The sequence below is a fragment of the Hordeum vulgare genome, chromosome 3H (assembly GCF_904849725.1).
Source record: "Hordeum vulgare subsp. vulgare chromosome 3H, MorexV3_pseudomolecules_assembly, whole genome shotgun sequence".
NCBI classification, from domain to species: domain Eukaryota; kingdom Viridiplantae; phylum Streptophyta; class Magnoliopsida; order Poales; family Poaceae; genus Hordeum; species Hordeum vulgare.
Genome location: NC_058520.1, coordinates 238,646,387 through 238,656,990, shown reverse-complemented (window position 1 = coordinate 238,656,990; position 10,604 = coordinate 238,646,387). Strand labels below are relative to the sequence as shown.

General features: G+C 45.7%; 1 pseudogene; it reads right to left on the bottom strand.

Annotated features, from left to right (window-relative positions):
• Positions 1 to 9,671: 9,671 nt before the first annotated feature.
• LOC123441643 overlaps positions 9,672 to 10,604 on the bottom strand; it is a 35,778-nt pseudogene continuing 34,845 nt past the window's right edge.

Genomic DNA, 10,604 nt, shown 5'->3' with positions numbered 1-10,604 from the left:
TCGCCCTATCCTTCGCCCTGGGCGGCGTTTTTTATGTTGCACCCATCATATTTTGGCCCGGTAGTTATTTTCGTTTAGGGATTTTTCGGAATTAATTAAATTTTAGAAAAATAGACGTATATTAAAACGCGTGTAACTTTTAATCCGTATGTCAGATCGCAATGATTTAGATATGTATCGTGTGTAGATTTTCACGTAGATCATGAATTGGCAACTTTCATAATTGTTTGAAGTAGTTTCATCCACCAAATGCCTAGAAACGCGTGTTGTCCTATTATGTTTTATTCCGTAGTTATTTCTCGTGCGTGTCCGGATTGCTCGAATGCCATAGATAAAATGTTCATGTTTTAGGAACCCCTTTGCTATGTATTTTAGAGCAGTCGCTGGTATTTTTGCGTGTAGGATTCGGTAGCTAGTTTGTTATACCGTGTTTAGGATTAATATCTCGCATATACGTGTGGCGATATTTTCGTGTTGCAACCCCACATGTTTTATATGTTTTCGGGGTAGAAAAATCCATAGGATTTAACTGTGTATTTAGTTTTAGCTTTTGAGCAAGTAAGTTCGCGTGATATTTTGCCATGTTGCCTTCTTGTCTCTTTTGTGTGATTTAATTCGTGCTTCATGTGAAGGAGTTGTCAACTAGAGAGTTGCCCTTTGATGTTTAGTCTAGCCCCTGGTAATCTTGGTTGCATTACAAATCCATGTTTAGGTGTGGTTTGGTTGTTCTTTACTTGCTAGGAAATAGTGTTGTTTTAGAGATGCTGAAATATTTCTAAGTCTGAAATCTGTTATATTTTATTGCTGTCTTTGCATGAGTTTATCTTGTGATCTGTAGCTCTTTTGAGGTTGGTGCAATGGAGTTAGTTGTAGACTTTAGGATTCTCTAGCATGTTGTGAATTTTCATGCCATTTGGAGTCCTGTAGCTTATGGTTTTGCTGTTGTCAATATGCCTTCAGATCGAAAACTGCGGTTTCATAAATTGTTATTTTCACTAAGTCTGAAACTGTGTGTGAGATGCCATTTTGTGACTTCTTTTCCTAGTGATCCATGCTTCCATGCTAGTTGTTGTTAGTTGTATGTTGTAGTGCTTCTTGCCCTCTATTGCCTCATACCTTGGTTGAGCATATTGGAATTGTGTAGCTCGTAGTTGTGGGGTGTAGAAAATGCCATGTGGCTGATTTTGGCAGATTGTAGTGATTTCTTGTTTTGCTCGTAGTTGTTGAACCGTTGCTACGTTTTGATCATGTCCTATATGAAACTTGCTTAGAATCTCGTGTAGTTTCATATTATCTTGCTGGTTGTGTGTATTGAAATGTTGTGGATGCCATTTTCACACATATTGCATTCATGCCATCATATCTTGCGGTGTCCGTATCTTTTGATCCGTAGCTCCGTTGGAGATGTTCTTTATGTGTAAATTGCTTGTAACGACGCGTAGAATCACGTGAACCTATTTGTTTTGCTGTTTAACAACTATTTAAACGTGTTAGATCAGATCTGGACATAATTGTAAATTAACATGTGAGGTCGTTCCGGAGGTGCTATATGTCATTTCCGACCTCATTTAAAATGCCTAGATAGGTACTTTAATTACGCTCCACCTCTTGCCATGTGTAACCATATTTAATGTTGCCATGTACCTAATCGAGATAGAACTAAATAATTGAACATGGAGTTTCATCAATATGCAACTCGTTGCATATTGGACTTCACTTAATGTGTAGTGTTTGATTGTGTGAATTGTCATGCCATGTCTTGCATGTTCAGCTGCTCATGCATCATATGTGTTGTGCATCGTGTGGTGAATATCGTGTGTTGATTCTTGTTTCCGGTTGCTTCGTCTCGATAGAGTTCCGCAAGCGTGTCGGAAAGTGAGGACCCGTTCGACTACATCGGTTCGTCTACTTCACGGAGTCATTCTTCTTCCAAGCGAGATCTTAGGCAAGATGACCATTTCCCCAGATATCATTACTATCATTGCCATGCTAGTATTATCGCTTCTATCGTTATTGTCTCGTTGCCTACCACCTGTTAAATATCAGCCTCTCAACAATGCCATGAAAACCTTAACCTGTTCACAACCTGGCAAACCACTGATTGGATATGTTCCCGCTTGCTTTCCATGTGTTAGCGTTGCTAGTTGCAGGTGCAGTTGCTTCCATGTGACAACATGGGTTCCTTGATATATCACCTTATTAAATGCTATTTAATTTAATGCACCTATATACTTGGTAAAAGGTGGAAGGCTTGGCCTTTCTAGCCTGGTGTTTTGTTCCACCTTTGCCCCCTTAGTTTCGGCTATCGGTGTTATGTTCCATAATTAAGTGCTCCTAACACGATCGGGGTTGTTATGGGGACCCCCTTGATAATTCGTTTTAGATTAAAGCTGGTGTGGCAAGGCCCAACATTGGTACTACATTTGCCCAACATAATAACTTTGTTAATACTGAAAGCATAGGGCGTCATGAACCCGAGGAGTAATTCTACATAATACAGGGGGCCAGTGCTGATGGTGCTGGTCCAAAACAGAGCACTGTGCGGGGCCAACCTTGGGAAACTTGGGAGATTTCTATCAGGCCATCGTACGCGTCGCTCATCCGTCGTGTCTTGAGAACGAGATACGCGCTCCTATCGGGATCGTCGACACGTCGGACGGCCTTGCTGGATTAGTTTTACCTTTGATGAGATATCTTGTGCGTCGGGATTCCGGTGATGCTTTGGGTAATCTCAGAGTTGAGGTTTCCCGCTAAGGAGTCCGACGAGATCGCGAGCGTCGTGATCGAGGATTTCTATGCGGCTTGTGGTAATTTGTGATGGATTAGTTGGAGCACCCCTGCAGGGTTAAATCTTTTCGGAAAGCCGTGCCCGTAGTTATGTGGCAACGTGGAAACTTTGTTTAACACTGGTTCTAGATAACTTGAAGTTAACTTAATTAAAATATGCCAACTTAGTGCGTAACCGTGACTGTCTGTTTCGTGAGTTCCTTCTCCGATCGAGGACACGGTGGGGTTATGTTTGACGTAGGTAGGTGATCAGGATCATTCAGTTGATCATCAGTAGTTCACGTCCGTTATGCGTAGATCATCCCTCTCTTATTCTTGTACTCGTAAGTTTAGCCACTAAATACATGCTTAGTCGCTGCTGCAACCTCACCACTTAACCTTACCTCACCCATTAAGCTTTGCTAGTCTTGATACCTTTGGAAATGAGATTGCTGAGTCCCTTGTGGATCACAGATTACTACAACACCAGTTGCAGGTACAGGTAAAGGTTACTTGACGCGAGCGCGTTGATTGTTCATTTGGAGTTGCTTCTTCTTCTTCTTCTTCATCATCATCGATCTAGGATGGGTTCCAGGCCGGCAGCCTGGGATAGCAAGGATGGACGTCGTTCTTCTTTTCTCGTTTGTTTTCGTGTGTAGTTGGACCTTGCTCTTCTTCGTGTTATTTATGTACTGTACTGATGGGACTCTGATGTAGCTTGTGGCGAGTGTAAGCCAATTCTACATATATACCTCTTCTTTTTAGTACATGTACTTGTAACGATACCCATTCTTGCGAAACGACGAGATGCGCTTGTATCCCTGACAAGGCCCTCATGCCAAATTAAGGATAGGGTTGCATCTTGGGCGTGACAAGTTGGTATCAGAGCAGTACCGACCTAGGAGTCCGCTTGATTGATCGAACTTGGCCGAGTCGAGTCTAGTGAAAAACTATTTTGAGTCTTAGTTATATCGGAGAGTAGGATTCTTTTTCTCCTCTTCTATGCTCTGGTGAGGAATCTTGACGTAAGAATTTAATTCCACTCCTCTTCTCACTCAATGTTTTTTAGGATCACGCAGATATTTTTGGAATCTATATGATGTCGATGTGACGGAGTTCTGTTTTGGTGCCTCCTGTCTAACTTGATTTCTTCCGGGGAGTTGAGCTCGAGGGGATTCTCGAGCACATCGTTATCATTCAGATTTCTTAGTATCTCAGAACGAAGGATGTTCGTAATTGCTTCAATACTAGTAGTGGCGAGATAACCCCGATGTCCCCAGTACTGGTGCAGATTGTTCGGGAGTACTGCCATACTTTGTATCATTGTGATCACGAGGGTCTGTAGTAGATGAAGGTCCGAGATTCTGGTTATGTGTTGACGGATGTGATACACTAGACAGGTTAGTATAGGAGTTGTGTGATATATTACTCCTTGTATCCGTGGACCAGATTGCATGACCAGAAATTTCGGGAGTTCTTAGGTGGGAATTCAAGTAGTTGCTTATAGGACAATCTTCCAACAAATGCATGATGTTAGGTTGGGGTTCGACATCTAGTGGATTCGTTTGTTCACGGTTGACTTACAGCGGTTCTCGTTGTGTCTTAAAGAGTCCTTGTAGCTTGCTACGACTCGGGGACACTTCGTATGTCGTGTGCACTGCCTTGCACAGGATGGCTACTGTAAAGATCGAGCCCGTGCGATCCTGTACACGAAAATATCGAACGGAAATCTCTCTCATGAGTTTGTTCTGGCTTGTTTCGTAAGCCTCACCCTTTGTTTTGTTGAAATATGGTAATTCGCGTTGCTTCGATGTCAAGTGGTGATTTCAGATCTTTTCTAAGTAGTGTTCTCATATTCATATGAGAGTGCTAATCCTTTTGCTTAATCAATGGTCTTATCAATTCTTGTCAACCGGAGTCATCATGTTAATTCTTTTTCAACCGGTGTGTTTCTCTCCAAGTGTATTCTATCCTCTCCAATTTTGCAAGATCAATCTCTCTTTTCTTTCCGGAGTTCATCTCATCTGTCCCAAGTTGTCTTTGTTTTCCCTGCCCTCCCACCCTTTTCTTCAGTGATTCAATTTTCGTCAAGAGTTTTCATTTCATTATTGATTCCGCTATCTGTTCTTTTCTCTCTTAGCCGGTGATTCGTTGTGAAGATTCTCAGGAGCTTCATGTTCATATTTATTCAATCTTGTAATCTTTTTTGGTGAATTCAATTTAGTTGTACATGTTCATTATATCCTTGTCATCCTTCAAATTCTTTCCCATGTTGGATATTCTTACCAACCTATCGTCTTTATTCAGTTATCTCTATTCTATCCGGAGCATTGAAGTTATCTCAGAAGTTTCTTGTTTTCAATTCTTTAATTATGTCGAGGTGCTCAACCTCATCTAGTTTTCATTTGTACAGGTGCATCTCTCTTTCTAAGCAATCTTTTCAATGGTGGTTTCTTCGAGTGGGCCCATAACCCACAGGTTTTTCCCAGGATCTTATTTGAATCTTGTAATCTTTTCCGGAGATCTCTAATTCTTCTCAACTGTGACGTAAGTATGAATCTCATCAGTCATATCCCTTCTCCAAGTTATATTCGAATTAATTCATTCTTTGGCTCAACCTTTCATTCTTCGTTATTCCGGAGTATCTCACTTATTCTTGGTGGTGTTCTCCTCCTCATTTTCAGCTTGGAAGACCGAAATAGTGTTTTCTCAAATCTTGGTCCATTCTCTTGGAGATTCATCATTTCAACTTTCTGGCATTATCTTGAATTGTTCCCAGTCATGAGTAATCCCTTTCTTGCGATCCTGTGCTTTTCTGAGTTGTTTTCATTCTCGATCCTCCGAAGGCCATCATCCAGAAGATTTTCTTTGTTCTCAGCTTTCAGCTTTCATCCTCAATTTTCTCAATTGTTGTCTCTTCCTTCGTCTCTCAATTATTCTGGTGCCTTGTTCTAGTTTTCCCTCAGGTGGCTCATGATCCCTTCATTCTCATGTATCTCCATTCTTTCATGGTTGCCTCGTTCATTTCAATTGTCACCGGTGTTTCTTGCAACATTTCTTCTAGTTTGTGCTCATATCTCTCCTCAATCATTTCTAGAAGAATAAGTGCTACGCTAAATCCGTTGCTTGTCATCAATTAAACTTGATGAAGTATAAGCATAACCTAATTCTTATTCTTGTTCATAGTAATCTGAATTCTTCTTCTGGAGTGGCTCATGATATCAATTCTTTTCTCAAGTGCTTATCTTTCTTTTCCGAAGTTCTAAGTTCTATTACGTATCTCTTTGTGAGGCTTCATCTAAATCTTGGCAAGGTCATAATCTTATTCTTTTCTACCTGCATATCTTTGCATCATTCAGTTGTATACGGAGGTCCTTCATGGTGGTTCATCAAGGTTTCAATCCATTCTCACGAGTTCTTCAAGATTCTTGTGATAGTAGTTGTCATTCTCTTATTCTTTCTTTGTTCCCAATGATCTAGTTTTATTCCCTTGTTCCAGAGGCATTGTGATGTTGCTCTTTTGGGTCAATCATGTTGTTCTATCAAGATAATGGTCTTCCCTTGTTCTATTTTAGTTGCTTGTTATGAATATTGTCTAATTCTTCCATCTTATCGAATTTTTTGTCCCATTTTCCTACCGAAGTGCTGCCGAAATTTTCCATGAATTCTTGCTTGTTTCTCATATCATTCCTCATCTCTTTGCAACCTTCAAGGATCGTTGGTTTCACTCGTTTGTCAAAGAAGCGATTAAGTTTTACCTCTTGTTCTTTCTCATACTCTCCCCCTTTCATTCTTGGATCTCGGGGCAAGATCCTCTTGTAGTATAGGAGAGTTGTGACAGCCCGAGACCGACGTTCCAGAAGATTCCCCCTTCTATTCCGTTTTCGTCGTGTGTTTATTTTTATTTGTCGCATCATGCGCATCATCAGCATTGCATTGACATCCCGTTGCCGCCAGTTTTCAAAACTTGCATCCGCTATTAATTGCCGGTTCTCTTCGTTGTTCGTTCTGAGCCCGACCGCACTCGCACGCGCCCGCGGCATCGTCGAGATCTTGTTTTTAAAAGTGTGTGTTAAACTTTCTCTGATTGGGTTGGAATTTGACGTGCGCTCTTATTTAGATATAGATAGGCCGCCTATCAAGTTTCGTCGCAATTGGAGTACGTTTGTTACCCGAACGGTCGACCGTAGCGGCACCATATTCGGTCTACCGTCGGACGGTTGTGGGTGTTTTAAAAATCATTGCCGCGCCGCCCGTTTTCCCTCTCGTCTCCGATAAACTACTCTACACGGCCACTTAACCGTTCCCGCGTTCGGAATTATTCGAATCCGACCGCACGGTTGGATCCGGAATGAAATTCCGGTAAACCTAGCCCCCCCTTTTGTCTATAAATAGACCCTCCTCCTATTATTTTGGACAGCCAAGCTAATGTGCCTCGGGAACCGTGCCCACCTACCCCTAACCCTAGCCTCCTCCCGCAGCCTCTCTCTCCCGAGCGCCGCGGGCCCGCTCGAGCCCGGGTCAGGCCCGTGAAGCCCACCCGAGCCAGCCGCCGCCAGCAGCTCCTCTTCGCTCGAGCTGTTCCACCCCAAGCCGCCGCCTCGCACCTGCGCCCCGTTGCCGTGCTGCGTCTGTCGCCGTCCCGCCGGACCTTCCCGAGCCGCCGCTGGCCAGTCCGAACGACCTCTCCTGCGAGTGAGCCACCGGCCAGTCCGACCGGCATCCCCTACCAGCGAGCCGCCGCCGCAGCCAGCCATGGCCTCCCGTGCAAGTGAGCCGCCGTGCCATGTCCGCATCGCCGCCCGAGCACCCTGCGTCGCCTCGAGTCGCTCCACCTCGGGAATAGATGGATCTGCGAGGTCCCGTGCCAGATCCGTCGACCCCCCTCGTCCCGCCTTCTTGTGCTCGCCGCCGCCTTCGGCACCTTGCGCCGGTGCCGCCAGGCCCCGTGCCCTCGGGCACGGGAGGGAGAACGACGACGAGCACCAGCCTCGCTTCGCCCCTGGCCGCCTCGGCCTCCAGCGCCCGAGGCCTCGGCCCAATCGGCTCCCGCGGCCCAGCTCCCCTTCCCACCAGGGCGACCCAAGTCCGAGGTGAGTTCGCCCTATCCTTCACCCTGGGCTGCGTTTTTTATGTTGCGCCCATCATATTTCGGGCCGGTAGTTATTTTAGTTTAGGGATTTTTCGGAACTAATTAAATTCCAGAAAAATAGACGTATATTAAAACGCGTGTAACTTTTCATTCGTATGTTGGATCGTGATGATTTAGATATGCATCTTGTGTAGATTTTCGCGTAGATCACGAATTGGCAACTTGCATAATTGTTTGAAGTAGTTGGATCCGCCAAATGCCTAGAAACGTGTGCTGTCCTATTATGTTTTATTCCGTAGTTATTTCTCGTGCGTGTCCGGATTGCTCGATTGTCGTAAATAAAATGTTCATGTTTTAGGAACCCCTTTGTCATGTACTTTAGAGCAGTCGTTGGTATTTTTGCGTGTAGGATTCCGTAGCTAGTTTGCTATACCGTGTTTAGGATATTATCTCGCATATACGTGTGGCGATATTTTCGTGTTGCAACCCCACATGTTTTATATGTTTTCGGGGTAGAAAAATTCATAGGATTTAACTGTGTATTTAGTTTTAGCTTTTGAGCAAGTAAGTTCGCGTGATATTTTGCCATGTTGCCCTCTTGTCTCTTTTGTGTGACTAGTACAAATGCCCGTGCGTTGCACCGGGCTAGAAAAAAATGTAAAACCTACTTGAATTATTACAAAAGGATTTTTTTATTACAAAATCATGCGCCCCTCCCCCGCACGCCTGCCCGGGGCATGGCCGGCGTCGAGGGCTCGCCGGAGGGCCCGGCCCTCGGCGGCGTCGACCCCTTCGAGCAGGCCAGGAAGGCGATGTCCCTGCGGACCCCGTTCGAGGGCGAGGAGACGGCGTCTAGGGCGCCCACCCTGCCCGCGCGCCTCGTCAGCTGGTTGGGCCCCAGCGACCGGCGCAAGAAGCACAAGAAGCTCGAGCTGGGGCGAGCGGCGCAAGCAGGCCAGTGGCGCGGCGAGCGGGCCGACCAGGAGGAGGCGGGTGAGAGTGCGAGTGAGGCATTGATTGACCGCGAGACGTGGGGCAATTAGCGCTTACGAAAACTGGCTAGTTTCGTTAACGACATGTTTAGATCCTTGATTAAGTGATTAGACGGTTGAGATTGTGATTTGGATCTGCCCTCTCGTGCTTATATTAGTAGAGATTCGTTCTCTCTTGTTGTTTTTCTTTTTTCTCGTTGACGCGGACCTTTTCTTAAATCGTGAAATATTTTTGTTCACCTAATTCGAAAAATGTTCATCTAATTCAAAAAGTGTTCATTAAATTATAATTCTGTTCACCGTATTCATAATTTGTTGACATAATTTAAAAATGTTCATCCAATTCAAAAAATGTTCACCAAACTTTGAAAAAGTCCATCCAACTTATAAAAAAAACTGTTTTTGAATATAGAATTTGTTTATCAAGTTACAAAAATGTTTCTCTTATTGAAAATTTGTTCGGCATAATTTTTCAAAGTTTCATCAAATCCAAAAAGAATCATCCATTTTTTTAAATTTCATCCGATTTTTTCAGAAAATGTTCTTGAATTGAAAATTTCTTCATCAAGTTAAAAACATGTTCATCAAATTCAAAAATTGTTTTTCTCCTAAAAAATTGCTCATCAATATCCAAATTCAGGAACATATTTTGAAATCATGAACATTTTTTCAAATTTGTTAAAATTATTGAAATTCAAAGACATTTTTTTGGCTCCACGAACATGTCTCCAAAAAGCAATGGAAGAGAGGGGTGCTGCTAGTAATCAGAGCTCACCTCCCTGGTGGTTCAGTGACAACATGACTCACCGGAGTGCATTGCGTTACATGTGCTTGAGGACAAACATGCCGAAGGCGATGTCGAGGAAGGTGGCGATGGCGATCCCAAGGATGCCGGCCAGGATCCCGGGAACCACCAGGGAGGCCCAGCCCTTGGTGGTGGCCATCCCGCAGGTGGTGGTCGGGCCGCCGACGTTGGCGTTGGACGCGATGAGCACGAGCTTCCTCTCCATCCCCAGCATCCTCCCGACGCCCATGATCACCATCAGGTGCATGGCGATCTGCACAAACGCGAACGCCAAGATGCCGGGCGCCGTGTGGACGACGTTGCGGATGCTGCCGTTGGCCCCCACCACGGTGAAGAACACCTGCATGAGCACCACGGCCATGGCCTCGCCGGCGGGGGCGAGCCTGCCGATGCGGGACGGGAACAGCGTCGCCAGCGCCACCACGATCGCCGTGATGCAAGGGAGGCCGCCGCCCTGTACGCCCATCAGGGTTGCCATGTGCTTGCCCGCTCTGCATATCGCGAACGACACAGCCATCGTCGTCGCGCTCTCCAGGACCGGCAGCCTGTCGCCGCCGATGGCACCGGCAGCCGGAGCGGGCTCACCGTTCGCGTTGGCTGCTTTCGGTTTCGGGTGCGGAGCCTCTTCGGCGGAGATCTTGGCGGCTAGCGCGAAGAGCGTGGTGAAGTAGAGCGCGCAGATGACGTTGTCGGCGGCCAACCCTGCCGCCAGCACTGACGGGGTCACCTGCAGGGCCTCCGCGACGGCGACATAGATGACGGCTCCTCCGATGTGCCGGCTCATGAGCGCCGCCGCGATCTTCCAGCGGTCCTGTCCGAGGGACCGCATCGGGACCAGCACGAACGCCACCACCGTGCCTGCCGTCGTCGCCACTGCCAGCCCAAGATCCACGGACGACCATTAGCTATAGCTAGCCGACGGCCACCGGAACTGCAGATCGACGAAGCG